Below are 13,424 nucleotides of genomic sequence, written 5' to 3' on the forward strand. Positions count from 1 at the left end.
GCTATGGTTTTTCCAGTAGTCATGTATGGATGTGAGAGTTGGATTATAAAGAAGCTGAGTGCTGAAGAATTGATGCTTTTGATCTGTGATGTTGGAGAAGACGCTTGAGAGTCCCTTGGACTGCAAGGAGATCCAGCAAGTCAGTCCTTAAGGAAATCAGTCCTGAATGTTCATTGGAAGGATTGATGCTGAAACTGGAACTCCAATACTTTGGCCACCTGATGGGAAGAACTGACTCTCTGGAAAAGACCCTGATGATGGGAAAGAGAAGGCAGGAGGGGAAGGGGGCAACAGAGGTTAAGATGGTTGAATGGCATCACCAACTCAATGGACATGAGTTTGAGCAAGCTCCAGAGGCTGGTGATGGACAGGGAAGCCTGGTGTGCTGCAGTCCATGGGGTCGCATAGAGTCGGACGTGACTGAGAGACTGAACTGAATGGAACTGATGGGGCATTTCTTCCATGTTTCCTCTGGCCAATCATCTTGCTTGGCCTAGTTCTGAGTCTGTATTTGGTTTAGTTCAAGGTCCTTGCAGGCATGTGTGCATGCATCTTAGCCAAGAAGGATTCTAGTGAAGAGGCCTATGGGTAGGTTGATATCACTTACTATGGGGTGGTGTCCCCTCCCTTTTGACCTCCAAGGAGCCTTTCAGTATGTGTAGTCAGGAAGGTCTCCTTGACCTCAAGAATGGTCTTGACCTCAAGAATGGTCAAGGAGACCTTCCTGATCTCTTATCTAGGCAGGGCTCAGCTCCTCTCTCATTCTTATATAATCTTCATCTTGGAGTATCTGCCCACTGGGGGCAAACTCCAGTGGCTCAGTTTGGGCCCATCTGTCTCCTGCCTCAAATGGGTCTGATTGCTCAGCACTTACCCACTGCCAGGCATGGAGTAAGCACGCAATAAGTGCTGGATAAATAAAACAAAAGGAGGGGGAAATCCCATCAGTTTGCCAGCAAAGTTGCATGTACCATAAATGCATTTGAGCCAATACTCTGAGACGTGTGAAAGAGGAACAGGATGCCTTGGGGAAGCAGGAGGAACCGCACATGTTAGATTTGATGATGGTTAGAACAAAAAAGAAGTCTGACTTTGGAAAGCTATTTTCTCCAATGTGGGGTTTCGTTATAATGGAATCCTGCCATGGACATCCCTTATTTGGTTCGTGGGTACTGAGAACAGGAAAATGGGCCAAGGAGACAGAGATTTAGAAATGGGAAAAATGATTTTCAAGTCCCACTGCCTCTTCCATTTGCCTCCTCTTCCATGTTCTTCCAGAACAATCTTCTCAACTCCTCATCTAATCACGTTTCTTCCCTAGCAAAATTATCTCCATTCCCATCAATAGAAAACCTGACCCCTCACATAGCCTGCGAGCCCCTTGTGGCCATGCTGTGAATACCAGCCAGCCTCACTTCTACCCCCTCGTCATCCCCCAGGTCCCAGGCGACAACCCCCACACCACCCGCCATTTTCCTTATCCATCCTGCTCTCCTGTTCTTTTTTTTAAGGTTTTTTTTTTTGACGTGGACAATTTTTAAAGTCTTTATTGAATTTGTTACCATACTGCTTTTGTTTTATGTTTTGTTTTTTTTTTTGGTTGAGAGGCATGTGGGAATCTTAACTCACTAACTAGGGGTTGAACCTGCACCCCCCTGCCTTGGAAAGTGAGGTCTTAACAGTGGACCACCAGGGAGGTCCCTTGTTCTGTTCTTTATGTCTTGTGTGGCACTTACTTTCTCCACTTTGGGAGTGCCCTTTGCTGCCCAGTGATTCCTATTCCTTTCAAAAGGCAACTGCTTCCTGGCCCCCCCCTCATTGTATTCATCACTCTCAGCATCACATGGATAAGGTTCTGCCATTGTTTCCCCAACCCCTCTGCATCCATCTTTCTTTCTGGTGATCTCCTCTCTCACTGTGGGATGGCCTCTGTTGCTCTTACAGCCAATACACTCTCTAATTTATACCCGGCCCACTGCTCCTCAACAACGAGCTTTACTTTACTTTTTAAATATGTATTTGTTTGGCTGCATCAGGTCTTAGTTGTGGCACACAGGCTCCCTAGTTGTGGCATGCTAGTTTGTGGGCTTAGTTACATGGCATGTGGAATCTTAGTTCCCCAAGCAGGGATAAAACCTGGATCCCCAGTATTGCAAGGTGAATTCTTAACCCCTGGACCATCAGAGAACTCCCAACAGTGAGCTGTGTGTGTGTGTTAGTTATTCAGTTGTTTCCAACTCTTTGTGACCCCATGGACTGCAGCCCGCCAGCCTCCTCTGTTCATGGGATTCTCCAGGCAAGAATACTGGAGTGGGTAGCCATTTCCTTTCCCCAGGGGATCTTCCCCACCCCGGGATTGAACCCAGGTCGTCTGCATTACAGGCAGATTCTTTACCATCTGAGCCACCAGGGAAGCTCATAACAATAAGCTTTATAAGCTCCTAAAAATATAAAAGCTGAACCACATGGGGGAATTTGGGGAGCTGGTTGCCAAGGGACAGCGGGCTTTGTGCCCCCAGCTCTCAGAGCTTCAATCTCGTGTTGGTCTAAGAGGTCGATTTGTCTTATGGTGTAGCTCTGATTTGGGGCAAAGGATCTGACAGCTTCTTACATGGAAGTATTTTACCACTTACTTGGGGTGACTCCCCACCCTGTTTTAACATTTCTGCTCAGCCTAAAAAATCTCCCCCTTTGTTTTCTCAGAAAGTAAAGGCAGGTTGTTTTGCTTGTTCTTAGCAACTAGATGGAAGCAGCCCACATATGTGAAGTAGGAATTAAATGCTAGAACTAGGATTCAATTTTCAAGTAATTAAGAGCTGAGGAAGAGTCTAAAAGGAACACCCTAGATCCCAGCGGGCCAGCAGTGTCCTGGGGTGTCTACCACACACCATGGGCTTTCTCCTTGCTCTGTTGGGATTCATTTGTGGGCTTCCTATTATCCTGCTCAGCTAAGCTCTCTGAAAACAGAGGGTGATGTTCATCTCTGCATCCCCAGGACCCAGTGCTGGAGCTGGCTTGGAGCACAGCACCCCAGTACCCACACATAATGAGAGAGCCATTTCCATTTCAAGTCTCTTTCCACCCATTGAGTTTAGTCAAAGCAAAAAAATCTCTGCATGTTGCTGGTGTATTTTTAACATCTCTTTTCACTTTTCCTCCCTTTTAAGCAGGCTTCGGTGGACACAACCTTTCTCTCAGTGATTAACTTATTTTGTTTTGCTTATTCTTATTTTTATGGTTAGCTTCTATTGGAGGCAAGGCAAGCACAAGTGAAATCTGACTTCTTTGAAAAAGATGATGTTTTTTCAAATTGAAAATGAACCTTTTGCAGAAAAATATTAAGTGAAAAGAATAATACCAGGGACTTTCCTGGTGGTTCAGTGCTTAGGACGCCACACTTTCAACTGCAGGGGGTGTTGGGTTCCATCCCTGGTGGTAACTAAGATCCCGCATGCCATGCAGTGTGGCTGAATAATAACAACAACAGTAGAAGTGGATATGGCAAAAATTATAGTGGTATATAAATGATGGATGTTTGGAAGACAGTGGCATACAGCTGGCACTTGATAATTGCTAATTTAATGGATTAATGGATCTCTCTCACAACTCCCCTCTTCTTTTGACGTCTCTAACTTCCATGCCAGATCTGGCTCTGTCTCCAGTTTGATGACCGCATTTATCTCCTATTCTGAGCTGTCTTCCCTCTCCACCTTCTGCCCACACCACCTCCCCACCCCAATGCGAGAGCCTAACCTACTAAAATCCCATGGTTCCCTCTTGCTTAGTAATAAAGTCCTAACTTCAGACTTTCAAGGTCCTGGATAACCTGGCTCAAGTCTATTTTCCAAACACATTAGCTCAAGCTCTTCTACATAAACCATGTGGATATTTATGAATCTGAGAACATGCCTTGTATCTTCTTGACCCAAAGACTTTAAGTGGAAACCCTTCAGATTCTTACTCATCTTTTAAGAGCCATTAAACCGGCCTCCCTTCATGAAGCCTTCTTTGTTCATCCCATCTGGGGGTGGTCTGCCTCTCCTCTAAGCTCTGACAGCACTTTGCCTGTGGGGAAATATTAATAGCATGTGTACATTATATTTAATGTGTTCCTTCAGTGTGTTTCTAAGTGCCCTGTTTCCCCTTTTAGATTGCAGGTTCTCAGAAGGCAAGAACTAATTCTTATACATGTTTTTGTGTGTATGCTCAGTCACGTCTGACTCTTGACCCCATGGACTGTAACCCACCAGGCTCCTCTGTCCATGGGATTTCTCAGGCAAGAATACTGGAGTGGGTTGCCATTTCTTCCTCCAGGGGATCTTCCCTATGCAGTGGTCAAACCCATGTCTCCTGCATTGGCAGGTGCATTCTTTACCACTGAGCCACCTGGGAAGCCCAGACATCTTTCTTGCTGTTGTTGTTAGTTGCTCAATGGTGTCTGACTCTTTGCGACCCCATGGACTGCAGCACACCAAGCTTCTCTGTCCCTCACTACATCCAGGACTTTGCAAAAACTCACGTCCATTGAATCAGTGATGCCATCCAACCATCTCATCCTTTGTCATCCCCTTCTCTTTCTGTCCTCAATCTTTCCCAGCTTTAGGGTCTTTTCCAATCAGTTGGCTCTTCGCATCAGGTGACCATGGTATTGGACATCTTTCTACCCTACCCTAATTTTGATAACTAAATACCTTACTGACTGAATTAATAAATAAATGGGGATGTTTGGGACTATGCCGAAGGAAGGAAAAGCATAAAATCAACACACTGCTTACAAATGCTCCCCTCACTGAGTAAATGCATACTCAACGGAAAGAGAAGCTCCCTAGGGATTGGGATATGGCAATTCAGCCAATTTGTCGAAATCTACCTCCTTTAAAAAATGATATGTATAACACATTTTTGAAATGATATGCAATAATAGTAAAAAAATGTTTTCCAGTGAATGTTGTTTATGTGAAAGTGATAGTTGCTCAGTCGTGTCTGACTCTTTGCTACCCCCTGGACTGTAGCCCACCAGGCTCCTCTGTCCATGGAATTCTCCAGGCAGGAATACTGGAGTAGGTTGCCATTCCCTTCACCAGGGGATCTTCCCAACCCAGGGACTGAACCCGAGTCTCTTGTGCCTCTTCATTACAGGTGGATTGTTTACCATCTCAAGCCACAAGGGAAGTCCCAATATTGTTTATAATCTAGTCCAAACCCTTCCATTTTAGAGGCCAAAATATTTAGATAATACCATTAATATAATGTCTGGACATATATAAACTTATTTGTGACTAGCCCAATGTTCAAACTACAAATATAGTAGAAATGGCCCATTGGTTCTTTGCAGACCGTGTTTCAAACCTCAGAGGAAATCACACCATTTAAAATTTCTTTCACCTAGAAAGAGCCATGAGCAGTAAGAGCCATAATTGGGCTATGAGGTCTGTTCCACCAGCTCTGATATTTTTGGGTCTTTATAGGAACAGTGGAGCAAGCTTTCTCTGGCTTCTTATGCTTACCATCCCTTCCAGGTGGAGTGATATTACCATGGAACACATTTCGAAGAAGACCCTCAACAGTAGCTGCCTCTGACCTCTAATGTTGCTTTGTTTCACATCAGATGCCTCATTAGAAAAATATTGATACTGAAATGGCAGTATCATTAAGTAACATTCGCAGGTCAAGAACTATTCAGCAAAAAAACACATAAGGCAAAAACAAGAGATTATCTTGTGACTTACTTTTGGACTCAGTGAAATTTTATTGGTGTGATATACCAGAGAGATGGGTCCCTTTTTTAAAAGAAACACAAGTAATCACGCTTATAACTCTGGGCTGGAGGAAATGTTTTCCTTCTTGACCCTTACCTGGTGAGAATTCCCTTTCACTCCACTTTATACTTGAAATGCAGGAGACGTGGTTTCAATCTCTTGGTCGGGAAGATCTCCTGGAGAAGGGAATGGCTACCCACTCCAGTATTCCTGCCTTGGAAATCCCATGGACAGAGGAGCCTGGTGGGCTACAGTCCATGGGGGTCACAAAAGAGTCGCACAAGACTGAGCGACTAGCACTTTCCATGTTATACCAATAGAATCGAGGAGATCCATTCTCAGGCATGGCATTTAGGTTACATGTGGACAAATTCTCTTGGTAACCAAAGGCTGGGAAGGATGACATATGAGATCAGAATCCTTTTGCAGGGTGCTACCCAGACAGATGCTTGATAGGCATCTTGGTCTGTAGCCCGTGGGGCCAAGCCTTGCAGGGGAGGGTCTAAAACAGGTTTGGGTTGCTCTGGGGTCAACAGTGGCAATCTGGTCCCATAGGTGGCACTGAAGAAGTGAAGTGAAGCCATTTAGTCGTGTCCGACTCTTCGTGACCCTATGGACTGTAGCCTACCAGGCTCCTCTGTCCATGGGATTTTCCAGGCAAGAGTCCTGGAGTGGGGTGCCATGTCCAGGACATGGCACTAGACTGGGTAAAGTGCACAAACATTGCAGCAGTGCTGACTTGGCTTCAGAATGACCTCAACCTTTAAGGAAATTTAATTTTAGGAATTTTACTTGTTCTTCTGGGGTCCTCAAGCTTGGGGTAAAGCCAAGGACAGGCTGGGGCTCTGAAGAAGCTATTGGCAAAATGGGGTCCATGGATTTCACCTGGTCCTCCAAACCTCAGTCTACAGGGTCAGACCATAACATTATTGACTACAGCATTCTTGGGGCTGTGTTTTCTGGGTTTTTAGTGATATTAAAGAATCCATTCCGGAGAAGGCAATGGCACCCCACTCCAGTACTCTTGCCTGGAAAATCCCATGGACGGAGGAGGCTGGAAGGCTACAGTCCATAGGGGTCCATGGGGTTGCTGAGGGTTGGACACGACTGAGTGACTTCACTTTCACTTTTATGCATTGGAGAAGGAAAGGGCAACCCACTCCAGTGTTCTTGCCTTGAGAATTCCAGGGATGGGGGAGCCTGGTGGGCTACTGTCTATGGGGTTGCACAGAGTCGGACACGACTGAAGTGACTTAGTAGTAGTAGTCAAGAATCTATTCAAACTGCTGTACACTTTTTTTTTTTTTTCCACTGTTGTAGTCTATTGGCAGTTTACTTGGTGCCAAGGAAAAGATCAAAAGAAGGTGCTGGTAAATTTCCATCCCCTTCCTGACTTTGCTCAAGCTTTTGTCTTTTACAAATGATCCCCATTGAATCTCTGGCCATTTCCAATGCCTTGTTTGTTCAAAGTCTCAATGAGTCAGTGACATAGGCTAGGGAATTTGGAGCTAGAAAGGACTACAGAGAGAGCTGGGCCAGAATTCCTCCAGAGTGGTCTGTGGATCTTTAGTCCTGAGAGAGATTCTATGGGAAAAAAAGATATTTGGCACAATATATTTGCAAGAAGTTCTCTATTATCTCCTCTTTAAAGAGATTCACAAACCCTATGGCTTATTAAAAGCTGTGAAGTTTTGTAGTAAAGTTCAACATTTTTACCCCAGCATTTTGTAAAACTGTCTGGTCACTGAATCTTTTGAAGACTATTTCATCTTTTTTTTCAAAATGATCAAACTGCTGAACAGACCAGAGGAGTCACAAGTCAGGCCAGATTCCCCATCTCACAGAGCAGGAAACTGAGCACGTTCAACTTCTGTTCACCTGATGCATGCTGACCTGGGAGAACCCTGGGTAAATTTGGGAAACAGGATTTGAAACTGAAGAGCACTTAGTCTAGCTTCATAAAAAGAACAAAAACAAAAACCCCCACTGAACTCTAGGAATTTTACTTGATTGACTCAGTGTCACAAATTAAGCAGTGTCTGTCTAGAATCTAGAATTTCCTCCTTTCTGCTTTCTCCTTCCCTATCAAAAAGCGCTCTTTCTGCTATAGGAGGACATTTTTCTGAAATTATTATAGTTTGCATGGCACAGCAGTAAAGAATCCACTTTCCAATGCAGGAGACACAAGAGACACAGGTTTGATCCTTGGGTCTGGAAGATCCCCTGGAGAAGAAAATGGCTACCCACTTCAGTGTTCTTGCCTGAAAAATTCCATGGACAGAGGAGCCTGGTGGGTTACAGTCCATGGGGTCACAAAGAGTCAGACACGACTGAGTGACTGGGCATACATTTTGCTTTATCTCAGGTTGAATCTTTTTTTTTTTTTTTAATGCAGCAGAAACCTTTTTCACAAAACACCCAACCTACTTCCCAGCTGAATGGACCCTCTTCATCCTCTCTGGGAAAACAGCCAGGCTGCCCACGGTGCAAGAAATGCTCAGTCTACCAAGCTACTTCCTCAAACCTATTTATGTTAGTCTAACTTGGTGTTACAATTATGTAATGAAATTAAATATTACAGAGAGTGTTGGAATATGAATGCAGAAGAGCCATTTCTCTAAAATCCCTTTAAAAAAGAGTTTAACGAAACTGTTTGTCTTTCAATTTAGAAAGCTCTGCAAAGATTGAATAGACAAAGAGTTGTTAAAAATTGCTGCCAGAGTAGTTGTGGGTGAGACAAGTGTAAATCATGGGAAAAAACACTGACAATTTAGAAGGAGCCTGCATTAAGACAGTTTTGCACATCCCAGCCTAAAGAAACCTAAAACCAAAATCTACAGACAATACGTCATGAACGTGCTTCATGTAAGAAAGATGACTTGGAACTTCCATCAGTAGATTCACTTAAAAGTAAGGCCTTGATGCTTCATGAAAAGGTTCGTGAATGAATAAACATGTACACATTTTAAGTTAAAACTAGATGTTTGAGGACAGTGCTTTAAAATGACTGCGTGCTTTATCTAGCCTTTTAAAATTGGTGACTACCAGTATAAACAAATCAAACAGTTTAGAGTGTTGTTCTTGTATGTATAAATATTAGAAAAAAATAACTTGTTCCAAGTGCTAGCAAACTGCCACATCCCCGTGTGGCAGGTTAAACTTCGAGTTGCTCTGTGTCGTATCTTCTCTGATTCCCTGGGTCCTCTGACTATTAAAACTAGGCTGGAAGGTGAAGCTAATGGCCTCAGGGTAGGAAGGACACAGGGGAACAAAGTAGACAGGAATGAAGACGTCCTCAGAAGTGGTTGTTATGAATGTCTTGACTTGACATTGGGAGGACCAGACAGAGGAGACAGAAAAGCCAGATGTAGGCAAGTCTGCAAGGCTCAGATTACAAAATAAATCCAAGAGGAGAGCGCTTAAAGGGTGATTCTACGGGAGTGTTTTTTTGTTTGTTTGTTTGTTTACTGGGAAAGCCAGAGATGGCAGAGATCAAAGCTCTGATTGACGGACTAGAGAGTTTAAAAAGGGACAGATGAGAAAACAGAGTTTCTGATCCTTTTTTGACTAAAAGTACAGTAGAAATACAGTTTAATTCTTGATCCTGTATTTAAATAAAGAATACAGCAAAATGTTTCTTCTAGATGACCCTGTCCTATTGGATCCCATTTAATTTAATTTAAAAAATTCTGGCTACAAACACAATTATTTCCTGACCTACAGTTCAGAAAACAGTGTGTAAATAATGATTGGTGTGAAGTCAGGCAGTGTGGTGCCTCTGGCTCTATTCTTCTTTCTCAAGATTGTTTTGGCTCTTCAGGGTCTTCTGTGTTTCTAGACAAATTTTAAAAGAAGGCTCATTTCTCATCCTGTCAACTGCTAGGATCAAAACGTGGTGCGGGCTCAGGTGAGACAGGCCTGGGAGCATCCCAGATCTCTGCCCGCATCTCAAGCTTGGAAAGATGGCAAGCTGACTAGGGAGGCGTCATATTCAGGCTTGGTTCACACTAGAACTGGCAAGGGCCTGGGGCTGATCTGGTGCACAGGCGACCTCAGAGAGCCCCTCACTCCCTGGTTAGGGGAGGAAGGAACAGTTCTGAGTAGCTGCAGAAGTGCTGAACACATCTGAGGCTGAGGGAGGGGCGGAGAGGACACAGGTGAACCCACTTGATGACCAGCGGCTATGATGGGGACCACAGGTGTTAGCAACACTTGGCAGCGTGGTGCAGGGACAGGCAGGTGGAGCTGCTTCTTGCAGACGCCAAGGAGGAGGAGAAGGAGGCAGCCTCGTGTGGGATGCTGGGTTAGTCTCCTAGCGTGAGGGAAGAAGATCTAGTTTGACCAAATCTTTCTCAAAGAGAGAACTTCACTCAGAGAGACCGCAACTTTCATGGCGCCAGGATTCCAAGTTGTCTGTCTGGACTGGAGTCAGGATCTCAAGAGGTAAGTTTCATTTACTTGTAGAAGATGAGAAAAAGTTACGTTCCTACATGTGTGATTTGTAACTACAGACTTTAAATCTGATACGCCTGCATGAACAAATATTGGGTGTATGAAGCAGCACACAGTTCCTGCTGGGTTTTTTTTTAACACTTAACTCAGTGCCAATGTTCTAGACACTGTACTGAACACTGAGTCGGACATGAGTCCCTGTTAGGTTGGCTCATTGGCAAAATGAGAAGAACACAGTGCACAGAGGTACGGTGTGGTGGGAAGCGGGACTGATGCACTGTTTTGAATGTGGCATATTTAGGAACCATGAATAAAAAAACCGCCCGACGTGTTATTTAGAGGTAACTTACATGGGACGAAAGCTGTGCGCTCCTAAGTCATTGATTAAATATCTCAAAAACAGTGTGTAACTATCAAATTTTGCTCTTAACTCTGGCTGGCTGTGGTTCAGGGTCATCATTGGCACCCCTGAGAAAAGACTTCTGGCTCCCCACTCATGAAAACCTGGGGTTTGGCGTGGGTGTCTGTGTTTTCAGAATGTCCCCTTGGCGACTGCTGTGGTGGCTACTGCCGTGGAAAGTTGTGTGTGTGTTTTAGAGATTCTGTTTGTTCCTGATTATTCTTTTATGTAGCATGTGTAAGAGAGGAGGAATCAGTTAGGCTATCTACAAATATGCTTTCTCAGTGAGAAAATATGTTTAACATAATATCATGTAGCATCCAATTCTGCATTAATTAGGACATACTGTTAATCAACGTTGTGAAAAGAAACTCACAAAACTATGTTTGAAGTATCCTGCTAGGACAGCCTATTCCTAAATCTTGAATGCTGAATATTGTTCTGAGGCAAAGACCTATGTGTTTTAGTTTTTAAGATGCTTGATCCATAGTCGGATACGACTGAGCTATGGAACTGAACTGGGATCCACAGTCATTGGAGCCTCACTGATTTTATTTTTCATGGTTCTGGTGGCAGGGTGTGTTTGTTGAGGAAATTCTAGCTTGAATTGCTAAAACCAGTAAATGCAAATCATACTAGCTAAAAACCGGTGGTGGCTTGGTTAGAATGTACTTTTAACTTAGAACTGAACTTTTGTCTGCTTTGAAAAATCTAATAGTGATGATACTATACCCAAGACCACCTGGGTGTGTGTGTGTTGCTACAATAGCCTTTTGCTACAGAAGGCAGAGGGCAGTGGTGAAAAGTTGTGGCTTAAACAGTTGGAAGCAATTGCTGAAGATCTTTGCTAAGTGATCTTTTCTTTTTTTTCCATGTTATTAAAATTTGTTTTTATTGCAATAGAAAAACACATATCATAAAACTTACTATCTTGACCATTTTTAAGAACACAGATCAGCAATGTTTTTTGGTATATTTACATTGTTGTGAAAAAGATCTCCAGAACCTTTTCATCTGGCAACTGAAACTCTGTATCAATTAAACAGCTCCCTTTGCCCTCTCCTCCAGCCCCTGTAACTGCCATTCTACCGTCTTTATTGATGAATTCAACTACTTTAGATGCCTTGCACAAGTGGATTCATGGAGTTTGTCCTTTTTCTTTTTCTTTTTTCCCATTGGGGTGTAGTTGCTTTACAATGTTGTTAGTTTCCGCTGTACAGCGAAGTGAATCATCTACATTTGTCCTTTTATGGCCAGCTTATTTCACTTACTATTAGATCCTCAAGGTTCATCCATTTTGTGACTGAAATTTTCCACTATAGCCAAGAAAGACTTTTGGAGTCACAGTGTCCAGGTTTTTAGCACCTAAAAAACCTAGTTTTTTCATTCAAGACCTGACATCCCATAAACCAAATGGCTGGATGAAACCTGAGGTGTTAGTCCTTAGTTAGTCATAAAGTGCATCTCTACTTTATTAAATTAATGTCATGGGTTACAGCACCTTGATGGACTATTAACTGCAACTTTTAATTCTCAGGCTGAGTTTTAAAAGGGTCCAGCTGGTTTAGAGGTGACACCTGGGATGCCTGCTTGCTATTACTGACCGTGGATCTTTTCTTCTTTTGATTTATTAGTGGTAATTCCTTCTAGTTCACTGAGTGGTTTAATTTAAAAAAAAAAACAACACTTGGAACTATTAAACTTCATGGGCTTTTCTTTTCCTTCGTTCTTCTAAATAAACCACATCAATCATGAGTAAATTCCTTGAACAGCAGGGACCATACATTTCCATTTTTAGCATCTCTCTGGTCGACTGCACACAGAAGGGTTCAGTTATTGACTGTCTGCTTTAACAGACATCATCTATGTATGTTCATTTTCTTGTTTTCCAAGAATGCTGGAAAACTGTAAGAAGTAGATAATCAATACAAGATTTTCTCTTGCCTAGATCTCAAACTATGGTATGTTTGACCAATTTTGAGCTTTCTAGAAGCAATACTTTTTCCTTCTATTTTAAAGCCAACTTAAGTTTAAGGCTTTATGGATAAACCAGCTTTCTTGATCTAGCATTATTTCTGATGGTTTAATAAGGGGTTCTTGCAAACGCTCTTCTGGTGGCTGAGGAACAGGAAGGAATCATTTGCTATTCTTTCATGGTTAAACACTTTTAAAGGTTAGTAGTTGAACTATAAAAGTGAATGCCTGCTATCTAGATTCTAGTTGATATTAAGGAATAATCAATATTATTGGGAAAATGTTTTATATTATTCAAATGGTAGAGTCCCCAAAGCAGTCATTGGAAATGTTCTCATCTGCAGAACCACTTTGTCCCCCATACCCTCATTTGCAAAGAAGTGAAAAGGTAATGTATTTGCTAGCAGTTTGTATGTGGATATAACCCACAGCAGAATGAGTGTAAATTGATTTAAAACAAGGCAGGCAGAGTTAGGTTTGGCTTAAAAAATCAAGTAGTTCCAGAACAAAAATTCCGTCCATTACAACCTACTGTTTCCTATCGGCCAAATTCAAACTGAATAATAACTTAGAACAAACCACAGCCTTTGGGTAAGTGACCTCGGGTGGGACTAAGGTTTTTGCTGTTTTCTTAGTGGACTCTAGAGCAGTGAAAATTCTACAAATGACTGCTTAGAATAAGGCTAAATTGGTGGTTAGAAACCACTGCCACCCGCGAGTGCCTGCTGCCCTGGTAGCATCCGGGGGCCGTCAGTGATGAAGCAGGATGCACTGCCAGCCTCAGTGAAGTGACTCACCTCCTCCCCTGGATAAAATTAAAGGACTGAGAAGGGATACCG

General features: G+C 43.0%; 1 protein-coding gene and 1 long non-coding RNA gene across 7 annotated transcripts in view; one reads left to right on the forward strand and one right to left on the reverse strand.

Annotated features, from left to right (window-relative positions):
* Window positions 1–13,424, reverse strand: part of DLGAP1 (DLG associated protein 1) — a 793,561-nt gene that overhangs the window by 319,086 nt on the left and 461,051 nt on the right. The gene's annotated exons all lie outside the window — the stretch shown is intronic.
* LOC147346106 (uncharacterized) overlaps window positions 7,907–13,424 on the forward strand; it is a 39,691-nt gene continuing 34,173 nt past the window's right edge. The window contains exon 1 of one of the 3 annotated variants that reach the window (XR_015153937.1): window positions 7,907–10,202. This is a non-coding gene — a long non-coding RNA (uncharacterized LOC147346106). The remainder of the gene's footprint in view (window positions 10,203–13,424) is intronic. The other 2 variants (XR_015153939.1, XR_015153938.1) reach the window with 2 other exon arrangements.

The sequence above is a fragment of the Bos grunniens genome, chromosome 24 (genome assembly GCF_055505025.1).
Source record: "Bos grunniens cultivar Pamir isolate PY7600 chromosome 24, Bosgru_T2T1.0, whole genome shotgun sequence".
Taxonomy (NCBI): Eukaryota; Metazoa; Chordata; class Mammalia; order Artiodactyla; family Bovidae; genus Bos; species Bos grunniens.